The sequence below is a fragment of the Heterocephalus glaber genome, unplaced genomic scaffold, assembly GCF_053883595.1.
Source record: "Heterocephalus glaber isolate CG9 unplaced genomic scaffold, H.glaber_assembly_v1.0 deba00000470, whole genome shotgun sequence".
Classification (NCBI taxonomy): Eukaryota; Metazoa; Chordata; class Mammalia; order Rodentia; family Bathyergidae; genus Heterocephalus; species Heterocephalus glaber.
The window spans coordinates 12,480,638-12,503,334 of NW_028258145.1; the positions used below are offsets into that span (position 1 = coordinate 12,480,638).

At 40.6% G+C, this 22,697-nt stretch overlaps 1 long non-coding RNA gene across 1 annotated transcript in view; it reads right to left on the reverse strand.

The window, feature by feature from the left end:
- Positions 1–7,552: 7,552 nt before the first annotated feature.
- LOC101701233 (uncharacterized) overlaps positions 7,553–22,697 on the reverse strand; it is a 30,327-nt gene continuing 15,182 nt past the window's right edge. Inside the window, exons 2-5 of the long non-coding RNA XR_205234.3 lie at positions 14,450–14,648; positions 13,864–13,969; positions 11,750–11,853; positions 7,553–9,938 (exon numbers count right to left, since the gene is read on the reverse strand). This is a non-coding gene — a long non-coding RNA (uncharacterized LOC101701233). The remainder of the gene's footprint in view (positions 9,939–11,749; positions 11,854–13,863; positions 13,970–14,449; positions 14,649–22,697) is intronic.

The window sequence follows — 22,697 nt, forward strand, 5'->3', positions numbered from 1 at the left end:
TTTTGTTAAGTATTTTTACACATTATTTCCATGACAGTTATTGGTCCATAGTTGTTTTTTTTCCTGAAGTCTTTGTTTTTAGTATTAATGTTGGCCTCTTAAAGTGAGTTGGAAAGGATTAAATTCTATTTTCTTGGAGCAATGGCTGTGAATTAGTATTGTTTCCTCCCAAATGTTTGGTAGAATCCACTGGTATAGCCATTAGGGCCTGATGTTTTCCTTGTGAGAAGGTTTTAACTACAAATTCAATATTTAAAATAGACACCAAGGAATTCAGGCTATCTGCTTTTTCTCCAGTGAGCTTTGGTAGTTTGTGTCTTTCATGGAATATCTCTTTTTTTAAGTAACTCATTTAGTGTTTCTAACATACACTTTAACTCCACATGGTCTACCTTCAAATAAGGTACTTTGTGTAAAGGGTAAAAACATTATAACATTAAATTTCCATTTTCTGCCTTACGTCCTTTTGACTATTTTGTCATTTATTTTTCTTTTATGAATATTATTATTCCCACAACATGGTGCTGTTATTTTTGCTTTGAGCAGCCAATTATAGTGCAAAGATATTTTTAAAATTAATTTCATTGGTACATTTAAGGTATACAATATAATGACATTCATCATTGGAAATTTGCACCTTTACATAATCTCCCTTGGTTCTTATTTTTTCCCCATTCCCCTGCCCTCCCTTCAACCCCTCCACCCTTCCCTATCTACAAAGACTTTGTTTCCATTTTTTCTTTTTCTCATATTAATTCCATTCCCTTCTTTCCTTTCCCCTACCCCTCCCACTTTCCCCTCCCCTTTGCCCCTTTTCTTCCTATTTCACATTATCTATTATACCTTTTAGTCCTTATTTGCACTTTTAATTTCTCACACTAGAGAAACTATTGGGTATTTACATGTGTGCCCTATTTATTTCACTAAAGAGTATTGTCTCAATGTGCATCCATTTAGCGATATGCAAAGATATTTTTAAATTAAAATAAAAAGTATGGTTTTTTTAATGTTTCTTTTGCTTGAATTTCATTGAGATTCTTGTTCAGTGGGCCACCAATGGTCTTTTAATTCTTTTTTAGTTTTTTCAATTTGTGTTTTACTCTGGATCTATTGCTATATCTTTAAGTGAATCAGCATTTAAAAATTTTTTTGCAGTGTTTAATCATCAATTAATCCCAGGTTAACATGCTCATGTTAGACACTGTATTTTTCATCTCCAAATGTCCTATTTATGTTTTTTATATTAACTATATATTTCTCCTTTATTTTCTCCTTCAATTTTTCCTTTAGATTTGAAATATTTTATAACATTTATATAGCTATTTTAAGTCACTGTCATCTCTGTCAATTTTGTGTCTATTTGTATTAAATGAGACTAGTGACTGTCCCCTACCCAGGTATAAATTCTAGCTTCTTCACATGGTTTTTAAAAATTAGATGCTGTATTTGAGAATTTTACATTGTTAGATGCTAGATTTTGTTGTAGTTCTTTAAAGAGCATTGATTTTGTTTTGTCAAGCAATTGTGCTTCCTGCAGATATTTTTGTGGGCTGGTTGCAAAGTTTTATTTGGGTAAGTATAAGGCAGCCTTTATTATGGTGCTACATTAATCCTATTTTTAAGGTATGACTGGTCTGAGGCCTCCACCCTGTGTCCTATGTATGAGGAAGTCCCTTCACCTGCCTGTGTGAGTTTTGACAGCAGAACAGATACGGAAATCCTCAACAGGGAGTAAGACACAATCACAAGGCAGAAGCTTGGTGACTTCTTTCCTACAAGGGTGTAGCAAGGAATAAATCAGACGATGGTATCAGAAGGAAGCTGGGAATCTAGGGAAAGACAGGAGAAAAAGAGAATTTGTGAATAACAGAAATTTAACTACCATGAACAATATGGGCTCTGCCTCTCAGCCTTTGGAAGCTAGCATAAGCAATGGAACTGGGGACAGAGACAAGTTCTCAAAGACTCAACATTTCAACTTGTCTTACAGCAGAAGACACCAAGGCCAAGATCAGTCACTGTTGCAGAGTCAGAACACAGCAAAATGATCCTGAACCCCACAAAGATCTCCACATGCAGTTAGAGGCAGTTTATATGAGGCAAACTGAAAAATGTCTTTGTTTTCTGAAACAAGTATTTGGCATCTGAACCATTCCTTATATGCATGGTTTTTTCCTCTTGGGAATCATGAAGGCATCAGTCCCTGAGCATCTACCTGAATCATTTGTCTCATTTATTACAACACCTTGACCATGTGCTATTTTAGAACACACCTCTGAAAGTTCTGTGGAGGTAAACAATCACCTAAACAGTTTGACCTGAGAGATCCCAGGAGGGTCTCCAGGCCGGAAGGCTACCCCTATGTGGCTGCCTCAGAGCCAAAGTCCAGAAATGCCTCTGAGCAGGGAGACACTGCAGTGTGACATTGTATTAGCGCCCAGTTCTCAAAACAAATGACTGGGATCAGCCCATGAAGGAAATATCAGTTGAGTGGAGGGTAAAACAGAAGTAGAACTTGAGATGTGAAAAATTCTCAAGAAAGGGCACCTTGAAGGGTTAGAAAACTTGGGGTCAGAAAGTATTAAGAAGCAGGAGATCAAAAGGAGGAGGTAAAGAACAGCAGAAGTAGTTGAGTGTCTCATTTTTAATTACTGGCTTGCATTCACCACTCTTTAATTCAACTCAGGGCTCCATGGGCTGACCTGCCACTCATCCAGCTGGCTTCAAGGCCCAAGGGATTGTGCAGTAGGCCAGAGCATGCCCAGCACCTACTTCTGCAAATATGGCTTGAGTACATCCTGCCTCTTTCCACACCTCACAACAAGGTAACAAGCCGCCCACTGCATGTTAGAATGGGCCTTTAACTTACACAGGAGAATTCATTTTGAAGCATCTTTTACTTCTCGTTCTGACCTTAGCTTTCCCTGATCATTTAAATCTTAATCTTGTAAGAGCTTCTATTAGGAACATGTCAGAAGTTTAGACTGCTCTGTGGTTTCAGAAAGTGCTGAGCTCATGGACTGATCTTTCCTTCCCTAGCCACATTCTTTGAGATCTAAATCAGTCATTTTTTATGACAAGTATGTAATAGGTATATTGGCTTTTCCTGTACAACATAGTATGACAACAAAGGTGTGGTGGGAGAGGGAATGACCTGTTCTTTTCAGTGACCTTTGCTCCTAAATGAGTATGTCTCAGTGAATTCTTACCCATATCTCAAATCACAACCTCAGACTAGCATGCTAATTTTATCACAGAAATAGAAAACAATGTTGTTTGGATTTAAGGGAGGGGTTAGGAGTGGAGTGTTAAGATTTGTCATTCTGAAAAAGGAGTTTGGAGGTGAGGTTGTGATAGCTTGGACAAGTGTCCCCTACAGGTCAAGTTTGAAGATTTAGTTCCCAGCCTGTGGAACTAATGGGAAATTGCAGAATTTGTAGGATATGGGGCTTAATGGAAGGAAGTTAGGTCACTGGGGGCATCCTTGAAGGGAATATGGGGGCCTAGTCCCTCTTCTCTACCTATCTTTTTCTCTTGGCTGCCCTGAGATAAGCAGTTTCCTCTGTCCTCATCATGATGTGCTGCCTCATCAGAAGCCCAAGAATAAGAGAGACAGCTGACAACCACTGATAGACTAAAGCCTCTGAAGCCTCTAAAACTGTGAGTTAAAGTGAATTAATTGCTCCTTAAATTGTTTATATCAGTTTTTTGGCAGTTGTTGTTGTTTTGGTTTTTTGGTCACAGTAACAACAGAAAGCCAACTAACACATAGAATGTGGATGACTAATGTGAATATCAATAAAAATTAATGATTTAAGAGCTAAAGTAATAGGAAAAATAGCTAAATACAAACAACATTAGCTTTATTTAAAACCCAAATGGTTAAAGTAGCTCACCAGATAGAAAGCTGCTGAGCTCCTGGACATTCATCTGTTGCAATTAACCAAGTGGTGTTGATAATTGCTGAGGCCGAGATGCTAGCATTTTTATTGCATTCTGCTACTGAGCTGCAAACTGTAGTAATATAACATTGTGTCTTTTGAGCCATGTCTGTTACCTGACATGTTATACTTACATCCACTTTCTATGCCAAATGAGTGCTATTTTCTACATTGTAATCCTATTTATCTTGCACATTGCTACAATGTTTCTCTGCTTTCTTTTTTTTTTTTCCTCTCCTTCCTCCTCTGTCATACACACTGTCAGGATGATAACTCTATATTGACACTTTGCAGATGTCTTGCCCCTGCTCAAAAAACTGATGTCTAATTATCTATTAAGTCCACACCATGTAAGTTGGCTCTTTCAGCAGAGAAGTGATGATCACCATGAATAGCAAGACAAACTTCCATCACTGGAAATATCAGAAGGATGTGTGCCTCTAAAAAGGGCACCAGAGCTGCTGATCACTTTCCCACCATTCTTTCCTCACAGCGCCCATCTATCCTGCTCAGGGACCCTAGACTGACAAGCCAAATTCTGCCACCACTGACACCCTGGGGGGAGCCACTGCCACTCTCACTGGGGCCAGTATAGGGACAAGGAGTTCCTTGGGTGACATGTGAGGGTGTACCACCTAATGTGCCCCATGGCCCTGGCACTTCATTCAGGTGAGGATCCAAAGTTTTTCTGTAACAGAAGGGCCTTAGGACCTCTCCAGCACCTTTTCCAGTCAGCCCTCTGGCTCCTGCCCATCCTTGGAGTTGCCAGGCACAACCCTGCCTCAAGACTTTGCCCTGGCTGTTCCCTCTGCTTGGAAAGATTTACACCCAGAAACCCACAGGGCTAACTCCTTCCTTCCTTTACAACTGTCGGAATCTCATCTTCCCACTGAGGCCTATCTTGACATCCATCTGCCTTCCTAACCCCTCTGACCTCCCTGTACCTGGCTCTGTTCCCATAATGGTATCTAGTTTTCTGATATCCTCTATCATTCTGTTATTTATTTGGTGCATCGTCTGTGTCACCCTGTCTTTCACTTTCTCTCTTTTTTCTAATAAGGGATTCTGAGCTCAGGGGATGATGCTTGGCACACAGTAGGTCCTCGATAACTATTGTCTGATGGTGAATGAATGAATAAATGATTGGTTACATTTTTCATGCATAACAAATGAGTGTCAAGTTGTGTTAGATGGAACACCTGACAAAGATGGAGAGATGGGAGCTATCACCCCTTCCCTCCCAGCAGAGGGCCTGATGCCTTGCCATAGAGTCCCCCTCCCCTGAACTGTGCCCAGTTTAAGTGCTGCCATCAAAGCCACACTGCATATATCTATGATGCTTCCAAAGGCATTGAATCAATGCTGTGATTACACCAAAGTTTCCAGAGCACAACTTCTGGGGAGAAAGTGCAAAAGAGAAAGACCTCGAGCCCATAGGGACTGCAGAGAGAGAGGCAGCTGTGAGTGCCTGGTCCCAGCTGAGTTCCACCCACTGTGGTGCTGCAGGGAACATTCTCATATGCAAGCAAAAGACTCTCTCCAGCTGACTGAAGCAGGAAAGAAATTTTCCACAAGGAAATCCTTGGATTTGGACTTAGGAAAAGGGCACAAAAGACCTGAAGATGACCTAACTTGAGCCTCTGTAGAAGCCATGCCATAGGGCACTGGATTCCTGGGGTCCTAGTGCCCCTGCCAGCAGCTGCTTCTGTTCCCCAAACCTGGATGATGCTGCCATCCCCACTGATCAGAGCATCCTGGCTCCCCCCTGGCATCATGATTCTGGCTCAAAACCTGAAAGTGGAGGGCCGGGGATTTAGCTCAGTGGTTCCGGTGCCTGCCTCACAACCACAAGGTCCCAAGTTCGATCACTGGTACCAAAAAAACCCAAAAACCTGGAAGTGGGTCATCTTAGCTTCCTGTCCTTGGATGGCACAAGAAGCTGGGATGGCGAGTGTCCGACCCTTTTTGACTCCCACAGAGAGGATTTTCCAAATGAAAACAAAAAGGATTTAGAAGTCAGGAAGAGAAAAAAACACCTAAAAATAAAATACCAAATCCCAACATAACAGATATCTGTGACAAAGTTTCTGTTACGAAAATCAAACAACTCCTGTCTGCAATAAAAACAAAATTTGGTTGGCTTTAAAGGGTAATCATCAGGGAAGGAACCTTGAAGAAAAAAGTCCACTACTTACAGGGCAGTACTTTTCCTGTCACTTGCCAGTGGACCCTGGCATCTCCCCAGGAATTAGAGGTGGCTCTGGGCTGGAGGAACTTCATGGGCATTGTGGCTGGAGGCAGGCTGGACTTGGGGCAGGGAGGGGCAGGCCTGACCGGGTTGGCTCTGGTCTCAGGTTTTTGCACAGGCCTTCCTGCTTTGTCACTTCTTCAGTCTACACTGTGCCCAGCTCCACTCCAATGGTCTCGACCTTTGGGATTTAGAGAAATATACAAAAGCCAGATTGAAAAGTTCTCTACCATGTTGATACAACAGGGATCTGCCTTTCTCTTCTTTTTACATCACAGTAGATGTAGAAAAAGATTATATTTGTGCTGAAATCAGGATCGTATATGTATGCATAGATATGCACATAGAAAAGATTTTCTTCTGTCCTAACAAGATGATGAATATGAATAAATGCTTAAAAGCCAATCTTTTTTCCATTAAGTTTACTGGTACATTTTAGGTATACAATAGTTACATTCATCATTGGGATCTTATTTAAAAGCCAATCTTGTTATCTCAAATAGTGATAATTTAACTTCTTCCTTTTCTATATATATCCCTTTTATTTCTCTCTCTTCTTTCCTGAGTGCTCTTGATTGCTCCTATGTTGAACAGGAGTGATGATAAGGGACATCTTTGTCAGTTCCTAATTTTAGATGGAAAGCCTTCAGTTTTTCCCCATTTAATATGATGTCATAAATTCATCATAAATGGATTTTATCCAATTGAGATAAGATCCTCTGTACCTATTTTCTTCAGGGTTTTTAACATGAATGGATGTTGGAGTTTTTCAAAGGCTTTTTCTGCATCTATTGAGATGGTCATGTGATTTTTGTTCTTGCTTTTATTTATATGATGTATTATAGCTATTGATTTGCAAATATTGAATCATCCTTGCATCCCTGGAATGAAGCTTACTTGGTCATGGTATATGGTCTTTTTGATGATTTGTTGCACTCTGTTTGCCAATATCTTGTTGAAGATTTTTCCATCTATGTTCATTAAAGAGATTGGTCTGTAGGAGCTGGGGATTTAGCTCAGTGGTTCTGCTGCCTGCCTTGCAAGCACAAGGACCTGAGTTCAGTCCCCAGTACCAAAACAAAAAAAAACGAACAAAGAGATTGGTCTCTAGTTTTCTTATATAATGGAGTCCTTGTCTGGTTTTGGAATCAAGGTAATGCTAGTTTCCAGAAATGAGTTTGAAAATATTCCTTCTGGTATTATCATTTGATTCTAGGAGTTGTTTAATTTCTTTTATTTCTTCTGTAACCCACTAAGTATTCAAGAGTGAGTTATTCAATGTCCAGTTGTTAGTGAAATTTCTGTGGTTTCTTTTGCAATTGATGTCTAGTTTCAGTATGATCTAATAGAATACATGAGATAATTTCAATTTCACAGATATTTATTAAAGCAGATTTATGAACTTATCTGTGGTCTATTTTTGAGAAAGTTCAATGTGCTGCTGAGAAGAATGTGTATTCTGTTGTAGTAGGGTAGAACACTCTGTAGATATGATCCTTTACATAGAAGGCCCAAAAAATGTCATCAAAACACTCCTAGAAATAATAACCAAATTCAGCAATGTAGCAGGATACAAAATCATCACACAAATGTCACCTCACCCCAGTTAAAATCGCCATCATTAAAAAGATAAAAGTTAACAGGTGCTGGTGAGGTTGTGCAGAAAAGGAGACCTTTGTACACTGTTCAGGGGAGATATAAATTAATAGCATTATTATGGCAAATAGTATGGAGGTTCATCATAAAGTTGAAAATGGAACTGCCATGTGATCCAGCAATACTACTACTGAGTATATATCCAAAGGAAGGAAATCAGTATGTGAAGAGACACCTGCCTTCCCATGCCTATTGCAGCACTGTTCACAACAACCAGGAAATGGAAACAGCCTATGTGTCCAACTGGTGAGTGGATAAAGAAATGTGGTACATATATACCACGGAATGCTACTGAGCCACAGAGCAGAAGGAAACCCTGTCATTTGTGACAATAAAGAGGGAACTGGAGATTGTTATGTTAAGTGAATAAGCCAGGTACTTACAACTACCACATGATCACAATCATGTGTGAAATACAAAAAAAGTTGGCTTCCTAAAAGTTGAGAGTGAATGGTGTTTATCAGAGGCTGTGGGAATAGGAGGGAGAAGAAAGAATGAGAAGAGTTTGACCAGTGGTTACTAAGTTACAGTTAGATAGGACAAGATGTTCTGGCACCCATTGTACAGTAGGGTGAGTACTGATGCACTGTATTTTTCAAAAAACTAGAAGAAAGGAGTTGAATGTTTTAAACTAAAGAAATGATAAACTTTTGAGGAGATAGATTACACAATGTATACATGTATCAAAATATCACACAATATCTCATTAATATGTATAATTTTTATATTTTATGTATGAGTTAAAAATAAATTTAAAGGCCCAGGGATGTAGCTCAGTAGCTCTGCACCTGCCTGACAAACACAAAGTCCTGAGTTAGATCCTCAGTACTGAAAAAAAATTTTTTTAATAAATAAATTTAAAGAGCCAGGTGTGGTGGTGCACAATCTGGGGGCTGAGGAAGGAGAATCACCATGAATTCAAGACCTACCTGAACTACATAGCAAGACCCTATTTCAAAAAAAATATTTTAAAGATGACAAAAGGTTAGTTTCCTCAACCTAGATGGAGCTTCTACAAATTAATAGACTACAACACACTATACATAAAGGACAATTAATATAATATAAAAGGATATCCAATGATTTTTCCAATCATATGAGAAGATAGTCAATGGCAATTATGAAAGAAATGCAGATTTGGGCCAGGGATTTTAGCTCAGTGGTTCTGCCACCTGCCTCATAAGTGCAAGGTCCGAGTTCGATTGCTGGTACCAAAAAAAAAGAAATGCAGAGTTAGCGGAGGCAGGAGGGTAGTGAGTTTGAGAGCAGCCTGGACAACTATTAATGAGACCCTGTTCTCACATCAAATTTAAAAAAGCCTAGGGGTATAGTTCAGTGGTAGAGTATCCTTGGATTCAATCCCTAGTAATCCCTCCTCAAAAAAAGAAGACTGACAAAAATGATAAAAAAAAATTGATGCTGGGTTAATTGGAGAAGGTGTGAGGAAACAGACCTCTATTATATTATTGGTGAAAGTATAATTGCTTTAAGTTCTGAGGAAGACAGTTGACAATATTTACCAAAATCTCGCAAACCTGATCTAGCAGTTTCTTCTAGGAACATATCCTATTCAGAGACTGTTCAGAGGTGCAAACATACCAACTGTGGCGTTGTTAGTAATGACAAGTCATAAACAAAAGACGTATCAGTTACAACAACATTCCAAACTCAGTGGCTTTAGTAATCATATATAGTTGCTTTCCAGACTAGGGACCAACTGAATGATTCTTCAGTGTCACCTTGCCTCAGCTGTAGATCAGGTAGGAACTCTGCTTCTGCCTGTTGTTTGAAGTGGCGAAGATGGCTGGGTCATGAATCCTTCATCATCCAGCAGGCTGGCCTGGGCTTGTCCACGTGGTGATCAGAGGAGGGTGAACTGTGCATGGCCTCCTGTGGTGAGCAGTCTGTGCCCTGCCCAGAGTGACTCCCCATGGTATAGAACAGTGGCTTTGAAGCTGCATCCTGCCCACTAGAATCCTCATGGCACAGACAGTGGCTTTTAGACTGTGCTTTACTGAGTGGTTCCTTTTGTAAAGTAGCAGTTTTCTCCATTTTGAGTGTAGATGCTGGGGCAGAATGACTTGGTGACTTTTCTGTACAAATAGACAATCACCAAACTTATCAAAAAGAACAACCCTAAATGCACAACACAACCATAAGACACAAACCAATACATTAATAAATTCTGCTAATATAAATTACTATCCATGAGCTTATCAAATTAAATTAGGAGTGTAGGGATGCCTGACACATCAAATCATATCACAGAAAACTAGGCCATGAGCTCACTGAACTGTATAAAGAAGGGGAAACCAAAGAAGCGATAGATGTCTGGAGGTGACATCCACCTATCTGTCATCTTATCAGACTGCCTGGCAAAACTGTCATAAGGTCTATGAGCTCCAGCTCAGACCCTAGGCTTCAGCTCAGCCATATCTCCCTGTTCACCTCTGGCCTTCAACATGAAGAATGCGTCTAACAGCTCTGTTTAGTTAGCGTTCTTACCTGCCCAGCTACAGTGACTGTTTACATCTCCATTGGCTCACAGCCTTTACTTTCAGTTCAGCATCTTTGAACCTAAGGCCACTGTTAACCCCTCTTAGACACCCTGTAACCTATATATACTACTGTGTGAAGTGTGAAGTGTGATGTGTGACTTGCATGTTATAGATGTTAGTACTGTACTTAAAATTGGAATGAAAGAACGTGTGATTGCCCTGCTCATGGCTATCAAGTGAAACCAGGCTGCTTAGGGACCTGACAAAATTTGTGAAGTCATCGTTATTCAATAAATTCTGACACTGTAGAAGGACCCAAATATATCCAGTCTATGTTAATGGCATGTGTCCTAATTTTGGGCTAGCACAGTGCCATTTCTGCTGCATTCAGTGGACCAAAGTATGCCACGGGGCCAGCTGGGATACAAGAGGTCTTGAAACTCTACCTCTTAATCAGAAGAACTAAAAGCACATTGCCAACGGGCATGGATAAAGGGAAAAGTGAAGGATCATGGTCATTTTTGTGACTATAACAAATACAGATATCCACCCAAATAAAGAAAGTGGAACTTGGGCCGGGGATTTAGCTCAGTGGTTCTGTCGCCTGCCTTGCAAGCACAAGGTCCTGAGTTTGATCCCCGGTACCAAAAAAAAAGAAAGTGGAACTCTATGCCACATATTTGTTGTTGTTGTTGTTGTTGTTGTTGCTGTTGTTTGAAATAGTCTCACAATGTATTTCAGGCTGACCTTAATCTCACTATGTAGCCTAGGCTGGCCTCAAACTTTCAGTGATCCTCCAGCCTCAGCCTCCTGAGTACTAAGATTTTAGGTGTACCACCACACCTGGCATATGCAATATTTTTTAAAAATCTGTATAATTTGAGAAGAAAAATTCTTCAAGATTTATTCTTAAATGAAAGAAAAGTGTAGTGTTGTCTACATAATACACTGAGGGTTGAACCCTAACCTCATGCATGCTACCACTGAGTGCTTCCTCAGCCCAAGTCTGCTGCAGCAGCTTTAAATGTGTATATATATATATATATATATTCATTCTTATTTGTAGTAAGCATGATAGGGAAAAGTTTTAGGTAACTTAATAGATTGAATATTAAGGTAGTCGTAGAAGCAAAATAAGTAATGTGTTCTTTTAAGATTTGCTTTTCCCCTAACTCCTTATTTAAGGTGCCAGTTATCTGACTCTTTAACCACTAACTTCATTAACCTAACAAAGTTACCATGCCAGGGTGAATTTACAATGTATATATGCCTATCTTGTGTCTGTGACTTATAAATAGGAACTAGAATTGTATTTACACATCAAAGACCACTAGGGATGAGATAATGGCTAAAAAGGATATAAAAAGGGAAACGCTGAACAAAGGGTGCACGGATAGTAACCAGACCTGTTTCTGGCATTCCTGCCCGCTTGCAAGAAGAAATTTTATTATTTTATCCGAATTCTGTGTCTCCTTGTATTTCTTCCGAGATTTCTGCACCAAACACGCACCTGTGGAAGGACATAGGAGTGACTGCATCAGAACAGGGGAATTTGGGAACTGTGATCATAGGTTGGAAGCTACTTTTTATGCTATATTCCTTTGTAGTTATTTTTCTCTAATTTCAAAACATACACAGTAAAATTTACTTATTTTTTCCTTTTGGTGTACAGTGCTACAAATTTTAATAAATGTGAAATGGCCTAGTCACCACTATAATTAAAATATAGAACAGTTACATCACCCCCCAAAACTCCCCTGTCCTATTCCTTATATTTCCACCTTCCTTTCCATCCTAAGCCTTGACAACCACTGGTCTGTTCTTCATTGCTATGATTTTTGTCTGCCTTAGTTTGACTTTTTATTTTTTGTTTTAAAATTTGTGAACATGTATGATCACTTAAGAATAGAGAAATTCTGTTTTAAAAGTCAAATAATATATTTAAAACCTTAGGTTTAAGTAATTTTTCTTTTCTTTTCTTTTTTTTTTTTGGTACCGGAGATCAAACTCAGGACCTTGCGCTTCCAAGGCAGGCGACAGAACCACTGAGCTAAATCCCCAGCCCGGCTTAAGTAATTTTTTTTAAAAAATGAGAAAGCTTAAATTGTCATATTAGATGAGTAATTTTAATTTTTAATTCTAACCAGAAATTCATTTTTCACTGGCTTGATTTTTGAGTGCAAAAGGCTGTTACTTACATTTTCTCAAATAGAAAATAGAACATGAACTTTGTGTAAAATCATAATACCACAATATATTATGTATTTGTTCAAATAAAATGTAGGCATTGATGGCTGCTCCTGATGGCTGCACTTGAGGTAGGGGATGGATGGAATATTGTTACACTATGCAAAATGGCTTCAAACCCAGACTAAGAGTAAATCCTTGGTGATGAGTCAGGTGACCTGGCTCCCTACTTACTCCTGCTCCCACTTACATCTGCTCCCTCACAATTGCAATTTAGTATTTACCTTCCTAGAGTGCTGTAAAGATCAAACAGGATAATGCAGGAAATACAGTTGTGGCCCTGCCTAGTACACAGCAAGTATTGTAGAAGTTATCAGCTTTAACACATTATCATTTGTATGTGGACGGTCTTTGATCTTATTTAAAACAAATACTTTTATAATAGTGTTCATATGGGTGAAATACAATAATGTTAATGATGATTCACCCTCTCCTCAGCACAGGTGGATTCTGGCTACCATTGCTCATCTCTAACATGAATTTGTATGAAATAGAAGGAATTTAGAGTTGCTCAAAAACACTCCTGGGGCAAGCCTGGGGTCCATACAGGGTGGAAGAGCTTGTGCCTGTGAGGATGGGGTCCCTAGTCCCTTGGGGCATCAGAAGCAGTGTGGAGCTGCTTGGAGAGCAGGGGAACTAGGGGGTGCTGGCAGCTGTGGTTTGGGTCAGATAGTGCTGAAGAATCACTCGTGCTACCACCATCAGAACAGAGCATGAGTTGGAGGGAGGGGGAGAGCTGGAATAGAGAGAAGATCCAGGCAAGAGCCCTGGGATGCTTGGGCCCATTCGCTGGAGACTGTAGCCCCCTCCATGTAACAGTCTGAAACAGAAAGTGAGGATCTGGCTGTCACTGACATGGCCAGACATTCCCACAGCAGGGAAGACAGTCCAATCCATAGAGCTTCTTTCTCTCGTCTAGGTATGTGCAGGTGTTGGGGTACCTGCAGCTCTGGGCTAAGACCTCTCATACTCTCCTTCCATGGCCTCAGGGCTCTGAATACCATTGAGTTAAAGACCCTAAAATATAGGGGGCTTACCCCGCTGGGAACCTGACACTTCTGCAAGGATATCTAAAAGGCCTCTTCAACTTGATGAGAACTTGCATTGCTCCCCCTAGTGTTCCAACACCATGTTCTCAGCAGCACCACAGGTACACACCTGAGCTCAGGTCCAAATTCCCTGTAGTCCTTAAGCACATGTCACCAGACACCCATGAATCTCACTGCCATGTCCTCCAAACTCCACGCCTCCCTTCAAATTCTGTGTTCCTCACCTTCATCAGGGCTTTGAAGTGATGCAAAGCTTGCTGCTCCTCAAAGGACACGGTAGATCCCTAGCCAGCCTCCTATGCCCCTCTTACTCCCAGCAGCCAGGTAAATCTGAAAAAATTCAAAATAAGCCCCCAGGATGCAAGGTCCTCCCTCCAAGCTCCCCACCTCTCAGAGGCTCCATCACCTCCCAAAGACACCACCCTGGGTCTCAAGCCTTGGCCACCTGGGCTCTGGGGGACAGTCAAGATCCAAATGATGATACCCAGATTCTGAGTCTTTTGAAAGCCCCAGCAGTGATCCTAACATACCACAGGACAGAGACTTGCTGTAACTAGGCAGGGACAGTGCAGCTCTCTACTGGAGTGCAAGTCTGTGAGAACGTGGCATCCCAAATAAAATTCTCAAGCCAGAGGTGCAGGCACTAAATACAGTACTGTCATTATAGTTCTACTAGAACATAATTCATCATCTAATCCTGTCTCCTTAGTTTGCAGAAGTGCAAATACTCCAAAGATGTGAGGATCTTGCCAAGGTCACCTGATTGTGCTCTTATCTCTAGAAGATTTGGGAGTTTCCTTGGGGTAATACCTTAAAGCAAGGCCCTGTGCCTTGGCAATAGCTGTCTCCTCCTCTAGACTGTCACAGCCCCAAGGAAAGTGGCCGTTCCAAAATGGTGTGGGACATGGCTGCCTGTGTTGTTGTGCCTCTCTTCCCCTCACTCCAAGACCCTGGTCACAGGTGACAGATACTATCCAGATCAGTCACTGGCTCTTCAGGACTCCTTCAGCTGCAATGAGATAACACAAAATTTGTCCCCTGATCAAAATGTTAGCTGCCCAAATCCAGAAAGGGGCACCCTAGACGCCACAAAAGAGGTCTGGAGGAGTGTGAGCACGAACACCGCTGGTGGAAAGGAAGTCCTGCTGCTGAGATGTGCACCTCTTTGTGCTAGTTTCAGCTCTTCCCTTTGTGCTCTCTCCAAAGGAGGCAAAGCCAAACATGTTTGTTCAGAAGCTAAATGCTGTCATACCAGAAATTCCACACCACAGGGCTTAGGGAACCTGGGACCTGTGATTTGTTTCCAAAGCAGCAGACTCATAAAAGCAGAGACTATGCAGAAACACACTGGTGTTTATAATAAGTGACAAGAGTGGGCCAGCCACTGCAGACCGCAGCAGGCAGGTATGAGGGCAAAGATTAAATCACAGGCTGAGAGCTGGAATTTACAGCAGGCATTTCTTTTCTAGTCCATTTAAAGCCTAGTGATAAAAGACAGGATTGATGGCTGAGGCCACACAGCTGGAGGCAAAGTGAGGGTGAAGATGGGAGAAATGGGGTAGCTGTTGCAGTTTCTCTGTCCAAGGTTTTCCTCACAAATACCGTTTTCCTCTTTTTATTTTCAGCAATTCCCTATGAACTGTGTTTTACATGTAAACTATAGTACTCTCAGCTAGCAAGGGCTGCTGATAAACACTGCTAGGCTGCCCTTGTGACCAGGAGTCTCCTTAGCAAGCAGTCTCCAGTCCTGCTGGAGAAGGCCACCAGATCCCTGTCTCTAGTGAGGTTCTTCCCTATATGCCCTACCACGTGACCCACTCACCCTCTAGGGGAGGCAGGTCTCCCCTTGGTGATCCAGGAAACACCTTGTCCCACCACTCAAAGTCAGGGTTCACAGCAGCTTTGGTGAGGGCTGCCTGGTCTCTGCATGTGCGTGAAGCTGGAGGGGTCAAGATTCTGTCAGACTTAGAGCCCATCAGATGAAACCTGATTTTATTTTTATTTTTATTTGGTTATTGAGATTGGTCTCACTGTGTTACACTGGCTGCCCTTGAACTTCTGGGCTCAGGTGATCCTGCACACCAGCATCCTGAGAAGCTTGACTGCAAGGGTGTACTACTTTAGAGCTGGTGGAGCTGAGAAGGCTGCAGCAGATGTGCTGAGCAGAAGACCTGGGCTGTCTTGTTCTGGAGCACACCCCAGGGGCTCTTTTTGAAGAGAATCATACTCCTGCTTGCCAGACACCTTCCTTTTAATGAAGGAGTTGCTCCACAGGGCAGAGGCAGAGGTTACTCTGGTTCAGGCTCAGACTCAGGTCACCCTCTGGCAGCTGGAACGTGGCCCTCCAGCAATTCAGGAAACCTCTCCTGTGTCCATGCTAATCTCAAGGGCAGCACATTCCCATAGGAATGGGAGCAGCTGGCAGGAAAGCACATTCCTGGCACACTGTTCTCAAGTTCCAGGGAATGACCCCCAATCTTAAGCTCCAGGAGGTGTTGGGACAGGAGAGATCATTACCTGCTGTGCCCTGTGTATCTCTTCTCTAAGCCTATGAGGAAGAAAAGAGGTAAGCTAAAGGCCTCACTCAAGGAGCTCTGCTATGAAGGTGCCTATGGCTGCAGAGAGAGACTGAGGCAACAGATGGAAACAGGTATAAATAGCTAAAGACTTTTTCCTTGGAGGTAACCAGGCTCTGAGAAGATCAGCAAGTGTTATTGTCCGTGGCTTGAGATCAGCAAAGCAACACGGGTCTTGGTGCAGAGAGACTACAGCTTGGAGACCAAAAAGACACACTTTGGGGAGCTCTTGGAGGGAAGTTACCACAGCAATGGTCAATGTGTGGGCATCCTGGAAGAGATTCACAGTACTTTTTGAATAAAAACCCAACAGGAGTCAGCATTTATATTTGCTGGTGCTGATGAGCCTGGGATAGTGCAGTCTTGAGCACAATGATTCAGGTTCTCCTAACAGTTGGCGGCAGGTGGTTTTCAGACTTCAGGGCATTTGGTTTCTCCAGAGAAGAAAGATAGTGCATCCTCAGTATTGAAAATGTTAGTTATCAGTTGATGCCAGAGTTGCTCTTTGGAGGCTTACAATTTGTAAATCTATCAAGGGATTGGATGTTAATTTTCACCCACTGTTGTTGCATGCAGTGGTATCACTAGACTGCCAGTTAAGAACTTGAGTTTGGCCAGGGATTTAGCTCAGTGGTTTCACTGCCTGCCTTGAAATCACAAGGTTCCGAGTTTGATAACCAGTACCAAAAAAAAAAAAGAACTTGAGTTTTATGCTTAGCTTGTCCTTGATTCACCCCATCATTTGGACTTCCAGGTTTTCCTTTGCAATTAATTAGTGAGAGACACTTGGAAAATTTTGAAATCTCTAGTTTATTCTTTTTCAAAATATAACTAATAGGTGGAGAAGCTGAGCCCATCCCAGCACGCGGAAGAAAGCTCCCCCGCCGCCATCCCAGGCTCCTAGGGCAGAGAAGGTCAGCCAGTCCCAGTACCCGGAAGGAAGCTCTCCTGCTGCCATCCCATGCTCCTAGGACAGAGAAGGTGAGCTGCACAGGTGCCAGAAGCACCCTCCCCCCACCCGGTGGAAATGAGAAAACACATAAACAAGCCTCAAAAACAGGCTTTCAGATCACCTACAGCAACCCCAAAGGGAAATGAGATGGAACAATCTGATACTCAACCACCTGGACTCTCTGAACTGGCAACAAAAGAGGATCTGGGAAAAATGAAAACAGAAATAATTACTCAGATAACAGCAAAGATTGTGCTCATGGTGCAAGATACGATGAATAAATCTAGAGAAGACACAGATAAAAAAATAGAGAATCTGAGGAACATGATGGAATCCCAACATAGGAAACAAATGGAATCCATAAAAGAGATGCAAACAGATTTCCAGGAGATTAAAAACTCCATCGAAAGTCTGTGCAGCAGAATGAACCAATGTGAGGACAGAATTTCAGATATAGAAGATAAGACTGCAATTAGTGACCAGGAAAAGAAAAATAGCTTTAAAATTGTAAGAGAACATGAGAAATCAATCCAACAGCTGCTAGACAATGCAAAGAAGAATAACATAAGACTGATTGGAGTCAAGGTAAAAAGAGGACAGACTGCAGATGACATAAAAAAAACTGTTCACAGAAGTGATGGCAGAAAACCTCCCAAGGTGGGGAAAAGAACTTGACATATAGATAAGTGAGGCATATAGGACTACAGCTAGCCTTGATCAAAAAAAATTTACACATAGGCATATAATAGTTAGGATTCCAGAAATCCAACAGAAGAACAAAATTCTACAAGCAGTGAGAGAAAAGAAACAAATCACATACAAAGGAAAGCCCATCAGAATCACAGCAGACTTCTCAATGCAAACCCTCAAGGCAAAAAGAGCTTGGAGTGATGTATTTCAAACCCTAAAGGAAAACAGCCTCCAACCCAGATTGATGGACTCTGCAAAACTATCTTTCAAGATTGATGGAGAAATAAGATACTTTCATGATAAAGAGCACCCCGGGAACTTTATGAATACCAAACCGGCACTCCAAAAATTTTAGACAATACCCTAGGAAAAGACAATGAGGATCACAACCCCAGGAAACTGAGCAGAATGAATCCATTGGGCATGACAAATTAAATGCAAAGGGGGAGAATCCAACAAAAAGAAAAAGTCATGACAAGGCTTTTAAAACTTTTAACTTGCACACCTTTCCTTGTGCTGTACTGGCTATTTATCATCTTTTTGTGTCTACTTTTTAATTGGGTTGTCTATTAATGAGCTCTAAGAATTCTTTATATATTCTGGTCATAGGTTATATGCATTGTAAATATGGTCTGTTTAAGGACTACTTTTCATTTTAATGATGTCATTTAAAGTTCTAAATTTTGATGGAATCTCATTTATCAATTTTTTTCTTTTCTACATCATGTTTTTTGTATCCTAGGTAGTTCTTGGCTACCCTGAATTCATAAATATTTTCCCTTATAATTTCTTCTTAAAGTTTTATACTTTTAGGCTTTCATATTTAGGTTCATAGATCCCTTCAAGTTATTTTCATGTATGGAAATAAAGGGTTAAGGTTAATTTTATATGTACGGATACCAGGTGTTCTAGTGCCATTTGCTGAAAACACTATCTTCCTCGGCTCTTGAATTGAGTTTATATTCTATAAAATGCTGTTAAATAATCTTTCAAAACTCAGTGGACCATATATGTGTAGTTCTATTTCTAGATTCTCTGTTTTATTCAAATGATCTATATGTCTTTCCTTATACCAACACTACCTTGATTACTCTAGCTTTAGAAGAAGTTTTTAAATTAGGTACTGAACATCTTCCAGCACTGTTTTTTGTCTTTTTTTTTTTTTAACTTTTCTAGGTCCTTTGTACTCCTACATAACTTTTAAATTTCAATATCCAGTTCTTCATTTATTGCACGTATACAGAGACCTGAATTTTTATATATACCTTGTGTTTTCTAATCCTGCTAAACTCAAATACAAGTTCTAGGGGCTCCTAGAGATTTCTTAGTATTTTCTCTATAGATGATCATCTACATATAAAGATTTTGCTTCTACCTTGCCAATCCTATCCTAATTGTGTCATTTTATTGCCAGACTATTTTGGTGGGGCCTAGGTTTCAAAGTTTAATGGACAGATAAAGAGTAAGCATATCTGCCCTTGTTCCCCACCTTAAGGAGAAAGCATTGTATCTTCTCCATTCATATAAGGTGTTCTCACTGGAAGTATGGAGTACATGTCTTTAATCTGTTGAGAAGGTTCTGTTCTACTTCTAGTCTCCTGATAGCTTTTACCATGAACAGCTCTACAATTTAGTCCAATAATTTTCTCCAACTAGTGACAGGATCATACGGCTTTTTCCATTCCTCTGTTAAAATGATGACTTTTGGGGGTGGATCTTCCAATGCTGAACCAACACTGCCATCCCTATAACAAAACCGCTTTCTACATACTGCCAGATCTGACTTCTAATAGTTTGTTTTGTTAAACAAATTTCTATCTATGTTCATACTTTTTTCTTCTATTATCTTTATCCAGTTTTAGGATTAGCACAATGTTGATTTTCTAAAATGAGGGGAGAAGTGTTCCTTCTTTTTTCTGCTTTAATTGTTTGATATAATTTATCAGTTAAAATGTATATGAGCCTGCTGTTGTCATATAGGTAGGTTTTCAAGCTAGGAATATACTTTCTTTAATAGGTGCTATTCAAATTTTATATTTCCTCCAGAGTTAGTTTCATTAATTTGTTTTGCAAGGTACTTCTTAGAAGTTGTCAAATTTATTTCAAAACAAATTTTTGTAGTATGCTTTCTATATCCTTTTAAATTCTGTAAAATCTGTGGTAATGTCTCCTAGATCTTGATATTGTAATTTTAAAAATGTATAATTGATATTGTGTAATAGGAAGAAAGGTCTAAAGGAGCAGGGGAAGTGGGAAGGATAGGGGGAAGGAAAAAAGGGAAAAGAAAAAATATGAGAAAAGGAAATAAATGGAAACAAAGTCTTTGCAAATAGGGAAGGGTGGAGGGGGTGAAGGGAGGGCAAGGGAAGGGAAAAAAAAAAGAACCAAGATACTCATGTAATGGTACAAGATCCCAATGATGATTGTAACTGTATTTTATACCTAAAATCTACCAATAAACTTACTGGGAAAAAAACCATAACTAATAACAAGCAGATCATAGCACTGGGCTTTTGTGATGACAAAATGCTGTAGTATATGCAGATCCCCTACTATGGTGCCCAGAACACAGGAAAAGAAAGATGTCAAATGAGTCTACACATCTCTCCACATATCTGACTCGAGGTAGGAGAATGATATGTGAACATTGCTTGTGCCTAGACTTCTCAGTGGTGAAAGATCCAAATGCAATAACTTCATAATTTTCAGCCTGCTTGTCATGTCTGGGGGATGAGTAACTGCTCTGCTGTAGGTAGGCAGCTCACCAGGATTCATAAACTCCATACCAGTAAAGGATTAAAGATACAAAGTTTAAGAAAATGAAAGTATTTTATTAGAAAGGTATTTTATTGGAAAGGGAGGAAAAGGAGGAGACAGATAACTACTCTGGTAAATCAGAGTAGGGGGCTCCAGAAAGATGGAGGACCCAAGTGCCTTTGTCTTCAGCCCTTTTTATTAGTGTGGCAGAAAGACTCTCCCTCCTGGAATTTGTTATAGCCTAATTTGCTATTTCAAGCCCTTAGGCCCTTAATTTAGATATCATGGAATACATGCAAATTCCTACATGAGCTTCATTTGGTTTTTCTTTGCCTTGCCAAATTCTAATCGCTAAAATTTATGGAAACCTTATATAAAAGACTGAGTTAACAAGTAAAATGATACATGTACATTTTAGTACAGTAACATAGTGGGAGAATAGTATGTGTGTGTCTAGTGTATATATTTTATATACTGAGTTTTCTGCTAAGTGGCCCCACCCCACTTTGCCTCCCTTGTACCTTATTGCATGGTGGGGAGAAGCAACTAACTTTAGCTGAAGTACTTGGCACCTGGCAGAGCCATACTGCTTATCAGCTTCTTGCTTCTCCTCCTAATTCCTCCCTGCAGCAAGGGTTGAACTCTTTCTGGTCAGGATTTGCCAGAAACCTCACTGAAGCTTTATCCTATCTTTTTTCCTGCCTGCCAGTCCTTCTTTCCCTACAAGTTCAATGACACCATTCCAAAGTTTAACCAAGTGTGAAGTAAGTTACAGTAGGATTCTGACACTATTTACAGTTCTGGATTTTAGAGAGTGAAATTTTAGGTTGGTGCATCCATGGAAAAGCCCATTTCATCCAGTGTGATTTATTCACCCATATTCCATCTATCCACAGTAGTAGCTTTAGTGTTAGCTTTATCCTCTGAGTGAAGGTGCTAAGTATCCGGTGAGTTGGGGTAATTCTAGAGTTGACATCATTATTTTAAAGTAAAGAACCAGAAAATGTGGCCACCATAGCACCACTCCCAGTGCAGAGGAGGAGGCTTCTGGGTGCCATAGCACTGCTCCCAGAGCAGAGGAGGAAGCTTCCAGGCCATTGTACCACTGCTCCCAGTGAGGAGGAGGTGAGCCACGTGGGTGCCTAAAGCACACACACCCACCACCCATCGGAATGAGAACACAAGTAAACAAGTGTCAAAACCAGTCTTCTAGATCACCTACAGCAACCCCAAAGAGAAATGAGATGGAACACTCTGACACTCAACCACCTGGACTCCCTGAACTGGCAACGAAAGAGGATCTGGAAAAAATGAAATCAGAAACAGTTTCTCACATAACAGCAGAGATTTTGCTCATAGTGCAAGACATGATTAATAAATCTAAAGAGGAGCTGAGGAACATGATGGAATCCCAACATAGGAAACAAATGGAATCCATAAAGCAGATGCAAACAGATTTCCAGGAGATTAAAAACTCCACTGAAAGTCTATACAGCAGAATGAGACAATGTGGGGACAGAATTTCAGATATAGAATATAAGATTGCAATTAGTGACCAGGAAAAGAAAAATGACTTCAAAATTGTAAGGGATAATGAGAAATCAATCCAGCAGCTGCTAGATGATGCAAAGAAGAATAACATAAGACTGATTGGAGTCAAAGAAGAAACAGGAGAGAGTGCAGATGACATAAAAAAAACTGTTCACAGAAGTAATGGCAGAAAACTTCCCAAGTAGGGGAAAAGAACTTGACATACAGATAAGTGAGGCATATAGGACTCCAAATAGCCTTGATCAAAAAAAATCTACACATAGGCATATAATTGTTAAGATCCCAGAAACCCAACAAAAAACAAAGTTCTACAAGCAGTTAGAGAAAAGAAACAAATCACATACAAAGGAAAGCCCATCAGAGTCACAGCAGACTTCTCAGCACAAACCCTCAAGGCAAGCTTGGAGTGACACATTGCAAGGCCTAAAGGAAAACAGCTTCCAACCCAGATTGATGTACCCTGCAAAACTATCTTTCAAAATTGATGGAGAAATAAGATACTTTCAAGACAAAGAGCACCTTAGGAACTTCA